This window comes from Tenrec ecaudatus, chromosome 16, assembly GCF_050624435.1.
Source record: "Tenrec ecaudatus isolate mTenEca1 chromosome 16, mTenEca1.hap1, whole genome shotgun sequence".
Classification (NCBI taxonomy): Eukaryota; Metazoa; Chordata; class Mammalia; order Afrosoricida; family Tenrecidae; genus Tenrec; species Tenrec ecaudatus.
In genome coordinates, this window is record NC_134545.1 from 52,430,506 (window position 1) to 52,444,006 (window position 13,501).

General features: G+C 41.7%; 1 pseudogene; it reads left to right on the forward strand.

Annotated features, from left to right (window-relative positions):
• The first annotated feature begins 325 nt into the window (after positions 1 to 325).
• On the forward strand, positions 326 to 4,579 carry LOC142428603 (proteasome subunit alpha type-7-like pseudogene; annotated as a pseudogene).
• The last annotated feature ends 8,922 nt before the right edge of the window (positions 4,580 to 13,501 follow it).

Here is a 13,501-nt window from a genome sequence, read left to right on the forward strand (position 1 = left end):
TGGTGAGCTCCTGGGATATTACATCTCTCTCGCTCTCGCTCGCTCTCTCTTTAATACGAGAATATTTATTGCACAACTCAATGTTGAAATCCTTAAGATGAATTGGATGCAGCAACAACTGCCCTATTGGGTGTAGAAGTTGTTCCTCCACCAAATCCGCGCCCGAATCTGCAGGAGACAATTTTTAGGTGTCTCATTCAACCAGTACCGGTGGCATTTCATCTTTTATCCTTGGCATTTGCCGCAGGTCGGCTTCTGGAGATGGTCGGTCTTGGAGCCCCAGTGGCAGCACAAGGTGTGTGTCTTATTGCAATGGTTCGGAAAGATGACGGGCCCTCGGTCATCTCGCTTCTGCGGCCGAGACCAAAGAGGACTGGATCTCTTATACATTAATGGTGGGATTATAAAATGTTCAACCACGATGGAAAACACTATGGTGATTTCCCAAAAAGCTAAAAATAGAAATACCTTGTGACCCCGCAGTCCCTCCTAGGTATACGAGTATGTCTTAGAAATGAGTACTGACATGAAAAGGCGTGAGCTCAGCGCTGCATTGTTCCCTAGAGCAAAAAGAGAAACGACCTAACTATCCATCGATGTATGGTTGGATAAGCAAACTGTGGCACGTGCCTCCACTGGAATCACTGGAAAACGATAAAGAATAAGGAGGATTCAACTAAACATCTTTTAACATGAGTGAAACTGGAGCCAATCACAGGAAGACATACTGTGCGCTCCCTAAAAAAACAGATGACAGGAAGGGAAGTTCTTTGTTGTTTATCAGAGAAGGGAGGGCTATAGAAGAGGAGTCATTTTCGAGAGAATAACACTTGTGATTATGGGGAACACAAGACCAAATATAGATGAAGTCATCACAACTTGACCAAGGTAAATAAAGGCACTTAAGAAGTACAGGAAGAAAAAGGGATTATCGCAGGAATACTTGAATTGGTTGTCAGTTAGCCTTCCTGGGAGGTAGCATATGATCAAGAACCAATGGCTCTGCAGGAAGCAGTCCAAGCTGCATTGAAGGCCCTGGAGAAAACCAAGCCTCCAGGAACAGATACTGAAAGTGCTCGTTTATCCCTAAACAATTGGAAGACAGCTACCTGACCAGCTGACTGGAGACGATCCATAGTCATGCCCCTTCCAAAGAAAGATGATCAAATGGAATGTGGAAACTGTTGAACACAAGTATTACTATCATATGCAAGTAAAATTTTGCTGAAGGTAATTAAAAAATAGTTGTAGCAGTGCATTGACAGGGAACTGCCAGTATTTCAAGCTGGATTCAGAAGATGACTTAGAAAGAGAGAGATCATTGTTAATGTCACATGGATCCTAACTGAAAGCAGAGAATACCAGAAAGATATTTACCTGCATTTTATTGTCTATGCAAAGACATTTGACTTTATGGATCATAACAAATTATGGATAACATTGTAAAAAATTAGAATTCCAGAACATTTGAGTTATGCATTTGCAAAACCTATACATAGACCAAAATTTTTTGTTTTGTCATTCAAACAAAAAATGAAAACTGTATGGTTGAAAATCAGGAAATCCATGTGTCATTCATCATATTTATTCAATCCATGTGCTGAGTGTGTTTGTTAGGAATTATGTCAACTAGACACTTCTGGCTAAGGGTTTAGTCAAACCTGTCAGTGAAGTCACGGCCTGATGACTCTTCCTTGATGTCATAAGACTTTTATATAAGAGCAAATGAACAGAGACAATCTACAATCTATCTCTGCCACTTCACCTTCCTGTTTGCTGGGACTCACTGCCAATCCTGAGAGCTGTTTGTTCCCTGCCATGTTTCCCATGCCCATGCCATTTTTCCAACAACCTCACATTCACACAACTCTGCACCAACCAGCCTGTTATCATCTTGTATCGCCTGAATGTAGCTATGTTAGTCTCAAGAGGAATTTATGGATCAGCATCAAACCATGTACCTAAGTTGGACTGAGCTGGGATGCTTTTTGATATATAATTATTTCTTGATATAAAGTTCTTTCTTATAAATAGATGAGTGTCACTGGATTTGCTTCTCTAGATACACTAAGACATTAAGCAAATAATCCAAGAAGATGGACTCTCAAAATAAACACAGCACCAGGATTGGAGGAAGATTCGTTAACACCTGTGAAATGCAGACTGCACTACAACCTTGCTTGGTGAAAGTCAAGAAGACCCGAAGCATTTACTAATGAAAATCAAAGAATGCAGCCTTTAGTATGAATTACCCCTCAACATAAAGAAGATAAAAATCCTTAAAACTAGACCAATAAACAATATCATAGGAACCAGGGAAAATACTGAAGTTATCAAGTGCATTAGTTTAGGTTCTCTAGAGAAGCAAAACCAGTGATTTATACATGTGTAAGATAGAACTTTATGGGAGGGGGGCGGGGAGGGAGAGTGAAAAATGAGCTGATGCCAGGGGCTTAAGTGGAGAGCAAATGTTTTGAGAATAATGAGGGCAATGAATATACAAATGTGCTTTACACAATTGATGTATGTATGGATTATGATAAGAGTTGTATGAGCCCCTAATAAAATGATTTTTTTAAAAGATAGAGCTTTGTATCAGGAGAGGGCCCACACCATCACAAAGTGGGAAAACCCAAGCTGGCTCAAATCCATTAGTCAGATGATAAGTGGGAGGCCCTTCCCAACTCACACATCTGCCAGACGTAGGGACCCAAGATGCGGGAGGATAAAACAGGTAGACCATGATGGTGGAAGCAGAGGTGGATCGGCAGGTCAGATGTTAGGCTCTGGTAGCTCCCGGGACCAGCAGGTCACATGGTGGACCACCAGCCCAGGTACCCGGAAGCCAGAGACAGGATCCAGGACAACAGGAAGGAAAAGGAAAGGGAGTTTTCCACCATATCTATATATATTATTAAGGAGGCCATACTTCCAAGGAGACCTCATCAATCTATGATGTGAATAAGGGGTTGTTCCTACAATTGCTAGCCACATTATATTAAGTCACATTATGGGGAAGTCTTATTACCAACTACTAAGGATCCTGGCCCAACCAAGTTGACACCAAACCTAACTACCACATCAAAGATTTCATTTTACTTTGCTCCATATTCAATACCCATAGAAGTAGTAGTCAAGAAATAAAATGGCATGTTACATTGGGAAAATCTTCAAAAGACCCTTTAAAAGTGTTTAAAAAGCAATGCTGTGTCCTTGAGGGCTAAAATGTCCCTGGCTGAGCCATTGTATCTTCAATTGTATCATATGTATGGTAGAACTAGGCAGTGAAAAGGAAAATTAAAGAATTAATGACCTTGAATTATGGTGTGGCCAAAGAATATTGAATATACCATGGTCTGCAAGAAGAAGAACAACAACAAAAATTATCTTGGAGGAAATACAGCCAGAATGCTCTTTGGAAACAAGGATGGCCAGACTTTGTCTCACCCACTTTGGGCAAGGACCAGTCCCTGGAGAAGGCCACCATCCTTGGTAGAGGACCAGCAAAAAGAAGAAGGCTCCCATGGCATGAACTGGCTCAGTGGTTACAGCGATGAACGCAACCATAGCAAGTTAGGAGGATGGTGCAGGACTGCACAGTATTTTGTTCTGTTGTACACGAGGCCTCAACGTAACCAACTTGACCGTACCTAACCAATTGATGCTAATGGTCTTAGTTTTTACTTTCCTATTTTCCTTTTAATTATTGTTTTGTTCTTCTTTCTAGGTGATTCCCCCATTTTTTTCCAACCCTTATAATTATTTTTTTGGTTACTGCATGATAGTAACCAACCAAATGACCCTCAATGATCCATCCCCGCCCCCCCCCATCCCACAGTAATCATACTTCTCACATTTATTGTCAGGATTGGTCTGTGTGACTATTAGAATAAGGGGAGTGGAGTAGCTCATCACAGCACGCTGTTGTGTTAGATATGAGTCTGTACTTGCTCTAGTCCAGAGTCATGGCCCTCTCAGTACGATGGAGCCATCACTGTCTTCTCTCCAGACAGGGATCTTTTCCAAGTGGAATATGCTCAATATGCTCAGGAAGTGGCCAAGAAAAGATCCACAGTGGTTGGAATTTGAGGCACCAATATAGTTGTTCTCGGAGTAGAAACACTCTGTTGCCAACTTCAAGATGAAAGAACTGTGAGGAAAATGTGTGCCCTTGATGACCATGTCTGCATGACTTTTACAAACATATACTCAGAGCAATAGATGAAGACTTTTTAGTATTTCTGCCTTGATTGCAGATTTTTATGATGATAATGTATGAGTATCAGACAGATCCCTCTGGTACAAATCATGTTGGAAGGCAAATGCAATAGGCAGAAGTGTTAAAACTGTTAGAGAATTTCTAGAAAAGAATTACACAGAAGGTACTAGAGCAAACGACAATGAAACTATCGAATTAGCAACAACGACTTTGCTAGAAGTTGCCCAATCTGGTGGGGAAAACATTGAAATTGCTATCGTAAGATGAAATCAATTCTTCAAGATATTTAGTGCCAAAGAGATTGAATTAAAAGTAACTGAAATAGAAAAAGGAAAGGGAGAAGAAGTCAAAGAAGACTAATTCTTAGGATGGACACTGTTCAGGATTATTTGGCGACATATTAGATGGGTAATGTATAGCGTTGAATTTGGTAGTTGTGTGATACCTTAACACTGCATATTTATGGCTCTGATCAACCCATTGCATGAACAAATATATATATTAATATGAAGGTTTTCTTTGAAAAGATACTAAAATATATTTTAATTTTAAAATGAGTAATTAAATAAAATTCAAATATTGAATTTTTAAAAAGAATGCGGGAAATGATAGCAGATGACTTCCAAGGTTACTTCCACCTTGTTATCGCTTGGATCCCTTGTTCTGAGGAAGCCAAAACACGTGGTGTTGATGCTCAACTAGCCCAAAGGAAAGGTTCACATCGTGAGGAGCTGAGTGCAGGTACACCAGAATCACACAGTGTGCTGTTGAATTGTTGCAGCAATAAAGTCCCTAATTCCTATGAATCCACAAGCTTCATAAATATTGTAGGAAATGATAAACCATGCTATATCGTATAAGGTAGAATTACAACTGATACGACTTTAGTTCCTCCCCCCCAAAAAAATCATTGGTTGAATGAGGTGATTCCCGAGAAGAGGAGATTTCTCTCTCCAAGAGACAGATGGCAATGGTTGGATGCACTTTTGATGGTCAGATACGAACTAAGCAAGGGCTACAGGCCTCAAGTGCATAGAGATCAGAAGAGCAGGCAAATGACCTGCAATGCACAGGACAGCCCCACAACAGAGAAATCTCCTGCCCCAAGTATCAATAATGCTGAGGCTGAGAAACCCTGGTTTTAGTGTGGACCTAAAAGGCAAATTGAATTCTGAAAAATCAATCATATTAATATTTTATGCAGTGACTTAAATGGCTAGGTATCATGTTCAGTGAATATAGACCAAAAGCTTCTGCAAAATTAATCATTCTTTTTACTACCTTAGCATTTTTGTTTATAATTATTATGGATTTGGGAACACATCTATAATGTAAAATCTGTAATAGTTATTTATGTATTTTCTGTACAAAATTGCATTTGTTCTGGCTGGTTATTCCTGGTGCTTTGGTCCCTTTTTGTTGGTTGTATAATATCAGATTCTTTTTAAAGTGACTTTGAATTCATAGAGTTACTCAAAAGTACAAATTGGAAGAAGTTCCCCACAACACTGAAAAAACCCTATAATCGTGTTAAACGGTTGGTTGACAAATAGAATCCAAAGGAGTAAAAGTTACTAAGAACCTACATTGATGGTGTGCTCTGTCCCCTTTGTGCCAGATATTTGTCATCATTCTGAGGTGCCATTGAGTCGGTCCTGACCCTCAGTGACCTTATGTGCAGCCGAACCAAACACTGCCAACTCCTGCAGTATCCTCACAGTTGTTCCTGTGCCGGAGCCCGCTGCTGCAGCCACTGTGCCAGTCCATCTCGCTGAGGTCCAGAGATTTACTCCCCCATTCAATCCCTGAGAGACTCTACACTGAAGAGCAAAGGTCATTGTGTTAGTCTGGGTTGACTAGAGAAACAAACTCATGGACACACAAGTGTATAAGAAAGAGTTTTATATACAAGAGAAATTGAATATTGATAAAATATCCCGGCCCAATCCAGATCAAGTTCATAAGTGCGATATTAGTCCATATGTCCAGTACCAGTCTATAAAGTCCTCATCAGACTCACACAACACATGCAATGATGCCAAATGCAGGAAAATCACAGGCCAGTGGGTGGGAAGTCTTGCTGATCCAGTGGCATTGCAAGCATCTCAGCGCTGGTGTGGATCTCCATGTGGCTTCTCCAGCTCAGGGCACTAGCATAGTTCCATGTGTCTGGTCAGCTGCTAGGTCTCCCAGAAGGTGAGTAGAGAGAGAGCGTGTGTCCCGCCTCCAGGGAGGAAATACAGGAGTTCCCATAATCCTCAGGAGAAGGTCATGCCCACACAGAGTCCTCATTGGCTATATCCTGATTGACAGGCTAGACGCCACACCTTCACTCTGAATCCTCAAATTGACACCAGATTATGTAACTACCAGTCATTTTTGTTTTCCTCTATATCCCCAGCATGTAGCAGTGTTTGACATATTGATGAAATCCTTACAATAATCTTATGAAATATTTGACACCTGATTTCATAATTATAATTTTCAGAGGCTTACTATGTGCCAGGTACTGAGTTAACCATATCACATACATTGCCTCAGATAATTTTACCATAACCCTATGAGCAAGTACAGCTAACCTATACAGTAAAGATAATGATTACTGCTGTTGTTGTTAGGTGCCATTAAGTCGATTCAGACCCATAGCAACCCTTGTCCAACAGACAGAAACACCACATGGTCCTGTGCCAGCCTCACAATTGTTCCCAGACTGGAGCCCTGTTTACAGCCACTGTGTCAGTCCATCTTGTTGAAGGCCTCCCTCATTTTGCTGCCCCTCCACTTTACCAAGCACGATGTCCTTCTCCAGGGACTGCTATCGCCTGACAATATGTCCAAAGTATGTAAGACAAAGTCTCACCATCCTTGCCTCGAAGGAGCACTTTCTTCCAAGACAGATTTATTTGTCCTTTGAGCAGTCCATGGTACTTTCAATATTCTTCTCCAGCACCACAATTCCAATGCATCCATTCTTCCTGGGTCTTCCTTATTCAGTGTCCAACTTTCACATGCATGAGGCAATGGAAATACCATGGCTTGGGTCAGGTGTACCTTAGTCCTCAAAGTAGCATCCTTGCTTTTCAATATTTTAAAGAGGTCTTGTGCAGCAGATGATAACCCTTGTCTTATTCATCACACTCGATGGCATTGTACCAAGCATTGCATATGTTAATTTATTTAATCTTTCCAACCTATAAGATCCAAAATCAAACCCACTGCCATCAAATTGATTCCAATTCATAGCGACTGTACAGGGTCTAGGGACAGAGTAAAACAGCCCTTTTGTGTGTCCAAGACTGATCATCTTTACAGGAGCAGAAAGCCTCATCTTCTTCTCTTAGAGCAGCTAGTGGGTTCTAACTGCTGTCCTCGTGGTTAGCAGACCAGTATGTAGCCAACTAGGCCACTAGGGCTCCTCCAGCTTTGAGACAGGTACTTTTAAATGAACTTCTCATTTTAAAGAAGCAGGATTAAGTAGTTCATCTACAGGTAGCTGTTGAGTAACAGAGCTGGTGGTGATCGGGTTCCAGAGTCTGCACAATTAACCCCTTCACTATTCTTCCCCAGAAAAGCTTAGCTAAAGTAAGTCACATGCCTGAAGTTGCACAGTTCATGAAGAATGAAGCTGGTATCTAATCCAAGACTTTGCCACTCTAAAGTTTGTATTCTTTCTAAAGACAGAGGTCTACATTTCTTTTGTGGCAAACTTAAGCTTTTTCTCCATAGGAATCTTTTCTTTTTTTAAATAAATCAACCTAGATTGCCCATTTACTTCTCAGATGTAAAAATCTAGCACTTATTTACAGAACAGAAAGCAGTGTGCCTCATATTTATTTATTTATTTATTTGCTATATAAAACAGCTACAGAAATAAATATATGTATCTTATGACAGTAACATCCCACTGGGCATAAAAAAATCACTAGATTTATCACAAATATGTTAAATAACCATAAATAGATTCATGTGCTAGTCCAGGTTGACTAGAGAAACAAGTCCAGGGACACTCATAAGTGTATAAGAAAGAGCTTTATATACAAGAGCAATTAAATATTGAGAACACTTCCCAGCCCAGTCCAGATCAAGTCCATGTCTGATATTAGCCCATGTGTTTGGTACCAATATATAAATTCCTCTTCAGGCTCATGAAACACATGCAAGGATGCCGAATGCAGGAAGATCACAAGCCAGTGGGTGGAAAGTCTTGTGGATGCAGTGGCAGTAGAGGCATCTCAGCACTGGCAGGGGTCTCCACATGGCTCCTTCAGCTCCAGGGCTCTAGCATAGCTCCATGTGTCTTGTCAGCAAGCATGCCTCACAGGGAGTGAACCTGTGTCCTGCCTCCAGCGAGTTATTTGTCTCCTTAAGCGTCTCCAAATGAGGTCATCAAGCTGTGACCTGATTGACAGGCTAAACTCCACCCCTTCACTTTTTTTTGTTGTTTTTTGGTTTTTTGGGGGTTTTTTTTTGTTTTTTTTCACTCCTTCACTTTTAATCCTCTCAAATTGACAACATATTATGTAACTGCCACAATTCATTCACAAAAGAATCTATGTACCATTGAACCACTGTCACCTAAAGTAAAATGCTCTAAAGAGGATTGCTTTAAGTTGGGTTGTATGACAAGTTGACTCAGAGATGAAGAATAGTATGGAAAGAGGAAAAACGTGTGCAGGGCCAGAAGAAAGCAAGATTAGAGATAGGAATAAATAGAAGTGCAGGTTAATTACAAGACCTCAGATGATGTCACCGGTCATTCTGAAGCAGGAAGATGTCCTCAAAGTTGTCCTAGAAGGGGCATGAGGACCAAGCCTTTATAATTCTACAAGAGTTTGCGGCTACCAACCAACTTCCAGTGGCTGGGAGACTAGTGCCTCCAGTACTGAATGAGACTCTGGTGACACACCTAATGCCTATAGCAGTCCATTCCTTGTGCACTCAGATCCACTTGCTTCATATGAATTATGGGAACTGTTCCTTCAGGGTTCTGGAGGCCTCTGCTCCTAGGGGGCACTTTTAAGAGGAAAGTAATTGGAATGCACCTCAGCCCCTGCCACTGTGGCTGCTCTCAGGTTTACATTTCATTCACCTTTGGCCATTACCCCGCTGGTCTAAATGACTTAGTTGGAGGGTTGACGCAAACCTTCGACGATGAGGGATTTAGACCCCAGGATACCATATGCCTCAACCTGTGGTTGTTGAATTTACGTATTTGCCATCAAAACCGGGCGAACATGGTGCTAAGAGAAGCCTTAGTAGATGCCTGGGTGCCCCCAAATAGTCCTCCCTCACTCCCTGCTGCGTGGCAGCAGCCCTACCTTCTGCTGATGACCAGCTCCACTACTCCTGCCAAGATGGTGACTCATCTTCTTGATTGCTCATCCCTTGGCACAGAGAGCTTAAAGTGCCTGAATTCCAGCCATAGCTTAAAATGAACTAGAATTATTATTGCGTTCTCTAATGGGAGCATTTCCCCTAGTCTCAGCGTCTACATCTGCAAAACAGAGTTGCAGGGACAAGAGGCACTCATTCCCCTAGGAGGGTTGGTGTGTGTCAGCACTCTCCTACTCCCATTCCTTGTGTCCTGAGTCCATGTGTGATCTCTATTGAGGGAAACCCCAAACCAATCCACTGCCATTCAGTCTATTTGGATTCACAGCACCCCTACATAGGGAAGAATAGAACCCCGCCTTAGGGTTTCCAAAACTGTACGTCCTTACAAGAGCAAACTAAACTCACCCACGTGATAGAGTAATCAACGCTACAAGATCCAAAAGACAGCATTTCTCCAAGGACAAAGTTCAAGGTTAGGAAAGAAATACAAATAGGAAACAAGAAAGGAAGTAGGATAAGTGCTATATTGAGGGGATTTCAATGAATAAAATGTATGTGATTTGTTGAATTAAAATTAATTAACTGCTCTGTAAACCTTCACCTAAATCACAATGGAAAGTTTTTAAAAGATATTCACAGGAGTGGACAGCCTCATATTTTCCCTGAGGAGTGATTAATGGGTTTGAACCACCAACCTAGTGGTTAGCAGCCCAATGCCTAACCTCTGGCATCTCAAAGTTCCTTCTATTAAGAACACGGGACCATATAAAGGTTATTGATTTTGCATATGTGCTGCAAATTAGAAGTTGGTGCCCTGACCTCAGTGTATCATATTAAGCTGGTGGGTCAGCTGTGCCTTCAGCAGATCTTTTCACCATTCTGTCATGTTGGTAACATCTATGTGATGTGGTGTTTAATAAGACTTGGATTCTATATTATGAGGCCACCTACCTTACTCTTCAGGAGAACCCCACTGACAGCTCAGTGATGCTGGACCCTCTCACTAGCACAATCTTTATTGCTTTGGCTTTCTGCAGAACAACGTCACCAATGGGTTTCCAGGTTTACATAGTTTATTCACTCTAGCGTGCCTGCCTCCTTAATCTGTTTGGTTCCTTCTTCCAGTGCCTTCTGCAGAAGACCTGGCATTCTACTTCACTTCAGACTGAGCTGTTGCTTTCAAAGACATTCCAGCAGGATGTCATCGCCGCTGGAGACTCTCGTCAGGCTGGTACAACCTGTATCCCAAGGGAGCAAGCCATATTGCTGACCATTTGTCTTTGAAATCCTAACTCTGTGACTGTAAATAGGACCCCATATGAAATAGAGGAATTTTCATTTTCTGTCATGTTAAATAAAGCCATGCAAGAGTTGGGTGGTTCCTAAACCTAATTAGTTCTGTGGTAGTTACACAATTACATGTCAACTTGATAAATAAGTGCAGGGGTGGAGTCTAGCCTGTCAATCAGGTCACAGCCTGATGATGCCTCCTTGTGGGTGGGGCCTTCTCATGAGGAGTCTGGGAACTTCCTCCCTTTCTCCCTGGTTGTGGGCCACACTCTCTCTGCTTCACCTTCCCATTGACAAGTCATGTGGAGCCACGTGGAGACCTGGGCTAACCATGTAGTGGAGACCTGCACCAGCACTGAGATGCTTCCACTGGTATTGGAGCTAGAAGACTTTTCATCCACTGGCCCGTGATCTTCCTGCATTCGGCATCATTACATGTGCTGCATAAGTGTGAAGAGGGATTTATGGACTAGTAGCAGACATATGGTCTAGTATCAGACTTAAGGACTTGATCTGGACTGAGCTGGGATGTTTTCTCAATATATAACTCTTTGATATGAAGCTTTCTCTTACACACATATGAGTGTCTCTGGATTTGTTTCTCTAATCAACCCAGTCTAACCCATTATGGTACCAGGAGTGGGGTACTGGAGTAATAAATCATGAAAATGGAGACGGAATGCTTGCTTGACATCTGCCTCATAGTAGTTTTTCTTCCTTGCCTAGCCAGGAGTCAGATAGGGCCACACTGTTTACTCGATTGTTTTCTGGAAAAAAACATGGAAAGTGAAGATTTTGATTCCTAGAAGTTGTTTTTGGTTATTCCTGTCCGAAATGGTGGAAATTAATGTGATAAACGTAAATTTTGAGCTAAGAGGGTAAAATCATCCCTTGAACTTCTCTTCTGAGACCATACTGCTTAGATAAAATGACAGAAGGTAAAAATGGCTGCCGGAAGACCCCACCCTGGCTTGATACAGTCAGAGGCCTAATGCCATATTTCTTATCAATGGAATAGTTTAGATAAGTATTAAGATAAGATAGATAGGATTGAACTGGACTGTTTTAGGAATTGAGTTTAGGATCTTGCTGTGCAAGGTTTATACTGATTTCTTCGGCTTATTGTTATTGATAGAATATGTGATAGAAATTATTATTTGGAAGTGAAAAATAGAAAGTTTGTAAGCCTACTTGCCTTTAAACATTCAATTGGATCTTTAAATGGATATAGGACGGCCTGCAAAGCTGGCTCTGCAAAGATAAATCCCACCCAGAGCTCATGACATTTGAATTTGAAGAGACTTGCCTAAGAAGCTGTTGACAGAGGGAAGAAAAAAAGGAAACCTTTGGCTTTTTGAATTTTGAACTAGCACTTTGGGTCTGAAGCTGGAAAAGTCTTGAGCCATAAAGGAACTCTCTTCTGTAGGACTGAATGTTAAAGGGAGACCACTGCCAGGGCTGAGATGCTTCCACTGCCACTGGATGTGTAAGACTTTTCACCCACCAGCCTGTGATCTTCCTGCATTCAGCATTATTGCATGTGCTGCGTGAGTCTGAAGAGGAATTTATAGACTAATTTATAAGACATATGAGCTAATATCTGGCTTATGGACTTGACCTGGACTAGGCTGGAATGTTTTCTCAATATACAGTTGTTCTTTGATATAAAGCTCTCACTTACACATGTATGAGTATCACTGGATCTGTTTCTCTGGTCAACCCAGACCAACACAACTTCTAAGAATTAAGAGACATGTAGAAGGGGAAGAAGAAGACAGGTGACTAGGACAGATGCATTTACAAGCCTAAGAACACCAAGACTGCTGGCAGGTACTAAAAGCTGAAAAAAAAACAAGGAAGGTCCTCCCCCTGAATTGGAACTTCTAACCTCCTGAACTGTGAGAAAATAAAATTTAAAGGCCTCCCCACTTGCAGGTTCTCTTGAAGGACAGAAATCCTCAAGGAAGAGGAAAGCATTGATTGTTGAGGAATGGGTCTCTTCTATAGAGTCAAGATTTGAGTGAAATCAATCCAGTAGTCCCCCTGTCTTAGGGTTCCATTATTTCCTAATCAGGACCTTGACCTTGCATAGCTGACTTGCCTAAACTGACAGCTTAACATTCTTGGAACTCTGCTTTTCTTATGAATAGTCCTGGTCATGAACAGAAACTCAAAACCAACCTCACTGCCATTGAGTCACATCCTTATTAAAAGACAGGGTAGAACTACCCCTGTGAGTTTCCAAGACTGCAGCTCTTGGCAGGGGTGGAAAGCCTTGTCTTTCTCCTGCAGAGCAGCTGGTGGTATTGCAGCCCAAGAAGTAACCTCTTTGCTACCAGGCCTCCTTCCACTATAGAAGAGGGCTTCTTAACGTTCGTCTGTCACTTGTTTCTTTGAAACTCCTTACTGACCTCCAGCAACACGCACTCAGTTCTATTGTCTTTAGAGTTGCTGTTGCCTTTATTTCTCAAATGCCTGGTATATTGTACCACAGCGCACAGCTCCTCCCACTGGCGTTCTGTCCCAGTTCATTGCTAGTGGACGATGAACAGTTGCAGTGCTATGTGGTGCCCAGATTCTATCTATAACCAAGGATGAGGTCATCACTGCCAGCCAGGCAGCAGGTGATCTAACTCCAAAATTCCACTTTAGCATCTC